This window comes from Eleutherodactylus coqui, chromosome 7, assembly GCF_035609145.1.
Source record: "Eleutherodactylus coqui strain aEleCoq1 chromosome 7, aEleCoq1.hap1, whole genome shotgun sequence".
Lineage (NCBI taxonomy): Eukaryota > Metazoa > Chordata > Amphibia > Anura > Eleutherodactylidae > Eleutherodactylus > Eleutherodactylus coqui.
The window spans coordinates 198934430-198939984 of NC_089843.1; the positions used below are offsets into that span (position 1 = coordinate 198934430).

General features: G+C 43.3%; 1 non-coding gene across 1 annotated transcript; it reads right to left on the bottom strand.

The window, feature by feature from the left end:
• Positions 1-893: 893 nt before the first annotated feature.
• LOC136574177 (U2 spliceosomal RNA) lies at positions 894-1076 on the bottom strand. The gene has a single exon (XR_010786279.1). It is a non-coding gene; the product is annotated as a U2 spliceosomal RNA (small nuclear RNA).
• Between the last annotated feature and the right edge of the window lie 4479 nt (positions 1077-5555).

A 5555-nucleotide genomic window follows, 5' to 3' on the forward strand; every position in this document is an offset into this window, starting at 1 on the left:
TTTATTTTATTTTTAAAAGGTAGGTTCTGTCCTTCCACGGTGAGGAATAGGCAGGGAGGTTCCGTTTTTGCCAGCTGGGGAATGCTTATAGGCAAGGCCTTATCCCTGGTGGTGCATGTAACGTCAGACCAAGTCTCAGACAGGCAGCAGCGGTGGCGGCAGCATTCAGTCAGTCAGTGGCTCGCAAACGAGTCCCATGCAAGTTTACATTAAACAGACTCATTTCTTTATTTCCTTTATTGACTGCGGTCTTTATCGAGCGATTGAACTGTTGCTGTGTCTAGGCATTGAATAAAGCAATACATCCTTTTAAAGTAGACATCCGTCCGTTGGAGTTCTTTGCTCCCCGAATGTCGCTCCATCTATAAGCGTTGGTTTTGAAGCGCGCATCAGGGGCCAGCCTGCTTGCTTGCCGCTTTTGAATTAGCAGCAGCTGTAGGTCACTCAGACAGGCTGGTTGGAATGGCCTAGCATTATCCTGATCCGGAGCTGTAACTTGAAGCTGCGGGGCCCCAGTACGAAATCTGGAACTGGGCCCCCAACTATAAAGCTTCATTGATAGCATTGGTTTACAATGTGGGAAAGAGAGACTTTATGGGCCCCCTAGGGCTCCGGGCCCCAGGTGCGACCGCACCCCCTGTACATACGCCCATGACCCGAATACGTGGAGCATACAGACGTAGGGTGTGTGTGTGTTGTTGTTTTGCTTCCAGTTGTACCTGTGCGGTGCACACTCTGGCAGATGCAGCTGCTCAGTGGATACAATGTTGCGAGCTCCACAGCAAAGCAGACGGGCTGAGTGTAAATCTAAGTGCTTGGTTAAAAGCAGCCACAGCTGCTCTGCACCTCTTGCTCGTCATTTTTTTTCCTGCTTTTGGAAACTGCTGTAGGAAAGGGGGTGCACCGGTCCTGGAGGTACTGCAATACCAGGTCAATGCGCGGAGTGGACAGAGCAAGCACTTTTTCCAGCTCCCTGTTCTAAAAATCCATTTAATATATGGTCCCCAGATAGGGGACGTATCAGATGCAACACGCTCAGGCAGCACTCCGGCCGCACCCACAATGCACCCAGGGAGCTGGAAGAACTTTGCATAGCCCCGCCCCACGCCTTCTCAACCGCGCCCTCCCCCCCCTCAGTCCTTCCTCTTGCACCGTGCTCACGCATCCTAGGCTTGCAGAGCCTGCTGCAGGACTCGTCACCTCCCTACGCAGGATGGTTAAGCAGGTGATGACACTAATAGCAAGCACTAGTTTGCCTCTGTAGGCGCGTCCGTCGGTCGGTTTGATAGATCTCTTTTTGCTGGATGCATTTCGAGTGGGGACGGACGGAAACTTTTTCCCAAAAACGAGGAAAATTGGCTTCGACTCAATAGGGCTTTATTGGCTTCCCCTGGGCTGGCATTAGTAGACCCTAGTAAGAATAAGAATAGATCAGCATGGTCATCCAAAAAAGTTAAAATGTACAGCAGGCCTTTTTTTTCCCACCATACATACATAAAAACATCCATCCATCCATCCATCCAACTATAGATTATATAGAGAAATAAATCTTGCTATTTGTATAGCGATAGATAGATATATAGATAGATAGATAGTGTAGATTATAGACATACATTATATCCAGATGATAGATTTTAGATTATTTATATCTATGTAGATTCTATCATCTATATTAATTATATAATAGATCTATGGATTATCTATCTATCAATCAATAGATCTATTATATAATCAACATATATTATAGAATCTACATATATACATAATACAGCTATATGTGTTTGTGTATGTATGTATATATATATATATATATATATATATATACATATCTTATCTAAAATCTATCTTTAATCTATGTGCACGAAATCTGTAATTCAGATATAATCTATATCTATAATCTACATAATTAATAAAAAAAAAGATGGATTCATTCATTCATACTCATTCATTCATACATACATACACACTGTATGCAAATGAGCCAGGTGTTTGGCAGGCTGATGTCACTCCCTTGTGATGTCATGAGCCAGGTGTTTGGCAGGCTGATGTCACTGCATTGTGATGTCATCAATTTAGAAGTATAAATACCGGACTTGGCAGCCATGTTAGTCAGTCTCCGCTGCAGCTCGGAGATGGGAGGTGGGGGAACCCCTATCTCCTCCGAGAAGCCACAGAACTGGATCCTTTTTATTTTTAGCGGAGTGCATTTTTAATGTAGCACACAAGGGGGAGACAGCGGCCTACCAAAATCCAGTTGGCTGCGGCTGTGGCCTATTTTATTTTTTTTTAAAAGGTAGGTTCCGTTCTTCCATGGTGAGGAATAGGCAGGGAGGTTCCGTTTTTGCCAGCTGGGGAATGCTTATAGGCAAGGCCTTATTCCTGGTGGTGCATGTAATGTCAGACCAAGTTACAGACACGCAGCAGCGGTGGTGGGAGCAGCAGCATTCAGTCAGTCAGTGGCTCGCAAACGAGTCCCATGCAAGTTTACATTAAACAGACTCATTTCTTTATTTCCTTTATTGACTGCGGTCTTTATCAAGCTCTTGAACTGTTTCTGTGTCTAGGCATTGAATAAAGCAATACATCCTTTTAACCCCTTAGTGACAGAGCCAAAGTTTGGAAATCTGACATGCGTCGTTCAACGTAGCATAACTCCGTAAAGCTTTACATATCCAAGTGATTCTGACATTGTTTTTTCACCACATGTTGTACTTCATTTAGGTGGTAAAAAGAGACCGATATAATTTGTGTATATTTATTAAAAGTACCAATATTGGAAAAATTTTGAAAAAAATTGTCATTTTTTCACATTTTCAACCGTAATATCTCAAATATGTTCAAACATACTGTACAAATTTTTGATAATATATATATTTCCATCTGTTTACTTTATTCTGAATGCACACTTGAAAAACTTTTGTGTTTTTTTTAACCATTTAGAGGACGTACAAATTTAACATTACTTTTCAGCATTTTGAGGATCACTTTGTTTTCCTGCACCAAGCCAAGTTTGCAAAAGCTCATGAGTGTCAGAATAATAAATACTTCCACAAATGACCCCATTTTAAAAACTACACCCCTTAATGTAGTCACTGAGGGCTGTCAGGAGAATTTTGACCACACCAGTTTTTTTCAGCAATTAATTCAATTTAGAGGAGAAAAATATATTTTAAAGACATATTTTTTTCCTATAGTGCCCATGAAAATGAGGATTTACACCCCAAAATGGATACCCCTGTTTCTCCCGTGTTCAGAAACATACCCATTGTGGCCCTAATCTTATGTCTGGATGCACAACGGGGCCCAAAATGAAAGGAGCAGTCGGTGTCTTTCAGAACATACATTTTGCTTGAAGGTGTTTTAAGCCCCATAGAACTTTTTTAGAGCTCTTGAGCAACCAAAACCAAAAAGAAACCCCACAAGTGACCCAATTTTGAAAACTAGACCCCTTAACGAATTTATCTAGGGGTGTACTGCCCATTTTGACCCCACAATTTTTGAATGAATTCAAGCCAAGCAAAAGGAAAAAATTGTGATTTTCGTTTTTTTGTCAATTCTGTCATTTTAAAAACAGCTTTTTTTGTACAGCACACACATGAATGAAGCCTTGCACCCCAAAATGGATACCCCTGTTTCTCCCGTGTTCAGAGACATACCCATTGTGGCCCTAATCTTATGTCTGGATGCACAACGGGGCCCCAAACGAAAGGAGTAGTCGGTGGTTTTCAGAACAGAAATTTTCCTTGATGGCGTTTTAGGCCCCATAGCACATTTGTAGAGCTCTTGAGCGGCCAAAACCAAAGAGAACCCCCACAAATGACCCCATTTTGAAAACTAGAGCCACTACAATTTTTGAATAAATCTAAGCAAAGCAGTAGCAAAAAATTACAATTTTCATTTTTTTGGCTGTTCTATCAATTTAAAACTGTTTTTTTTTTGTATAGCACACATAGGAATGAAGACTTTCACCCCAAAATAGATTCCCTTGTTTGTCCCGTGTTCAGAACCATACCCATTATGGCCCTAATCTACTTAAAGGACACATGGCAAGGCCTATAATGGAAGGAGCACCCGTTGGATTTCAGGGTACAACGGAATAAATTCCAGGCCCCATCACCCACTTATAGAGCCATTGAGTGTCCAAAACGATAAAGAACCCCCACAAATGACCCCATTTTAAAAACTAGACCCCTTAACGAATTCACCTAGGGGTGTACTGCATATTTTGACCCCACAGTATTTGAATGAATCTAAGCAAAGCAGAAGGAAAAAATTACGATTTTCATTTTTTTGGCAATTTTGTCAATTTAAAAACTTTTTTTGTACAGTGTACATAGGAATGAAGACATTTACCCCAAAATGGATACCCACATTTGTTCCGTGTTCAAAAACATACCCATTGTGGCCCTAATCTACTTACAGGAAACATGGCAAGGCCTATAATGGAGGGAACACCCGTTGGATTGCAGGACACAACTGAATAAATTCCAGGCCCCATTGCCCACTTGTACAGAATAAAAATTGACACCTTAAAAATATCCCCCCCCCCCGCACCCTTTTCGGCATTCCCCAAATCTTAGATAAAAGTAATAATGTGAACTGTGTAGTATTTCCGAAGACAGGGGTAATTACGGAGGCTGGTTGGGATGGGTACATGGAGCAATAAAATTGTGTATCCCCCCTCCTCTCATGCTTTTTGGGGGTATTTTGTGACCTCAGTAGCAGGTATGGGGTGTAAAAAGTGGCGCTCTGTGAGTCTCCGCAAGCTTGATTAGGTGCGGCGGTCTCACACAGAAGACGCTCAACAAGATGCTCCTGGAACTGCAGGAAGGCGAGCGTTCCCGGGGCTTCTTGTAAATTACGGATTACAGGTAGCGGTCTGAATAACGCCGGGCTCACACAGCCGTAGGCGGAATCCGCTTGCAGAGGCCCACAGCGGATTGTGAGCCCGGCTGTGGCGCTGTGTACGGCCACGTAATGTACTGCGCATAGCTGCCTACTCACACAGGCGATCATGCGCAGTATATATTTTTTTGTTGTGTTGGGTACCCGCAGCCCGTATACAAGATAATTGCGGGTATATCCGCGACCATGGAGCACAATGGGCTCTATGTTGCCGATATCCGCGATAAAATAGAACATGCTGCGTTCTCTTTTCTGCAAGTGAATTACACAATTCCGACCTGCTAATGAGAGGGGAATTGTGTAATCCAATGCGATTGATCTGCATATTACCGCGGATCAGACACATGTGGAATCCGTAATTCCTATCTGGTTATGTGAGACCGGCCAAAGGTAGATCGCTACCTTTTTATCACGTGACCAGGGACTGCTCAACGAGGCCACCCGTCATTGCTCCAGGCTCTCGGCGACGGTTGGTTGCTGGGAGTAAGGAGATTTTAAGTTTCCTGGGCTCCCCGACTCCTGCACATGTGTCCAGTGTTTTGCCGGCGGTCGCATGTGCAGAATCCGGGAAAGTTGACGGAGGAGGATCACGTCAGTGTGCAAATACGGAGGCCTCCAGTAAAAAGTTTCATCTCATCTCACCGATTGCA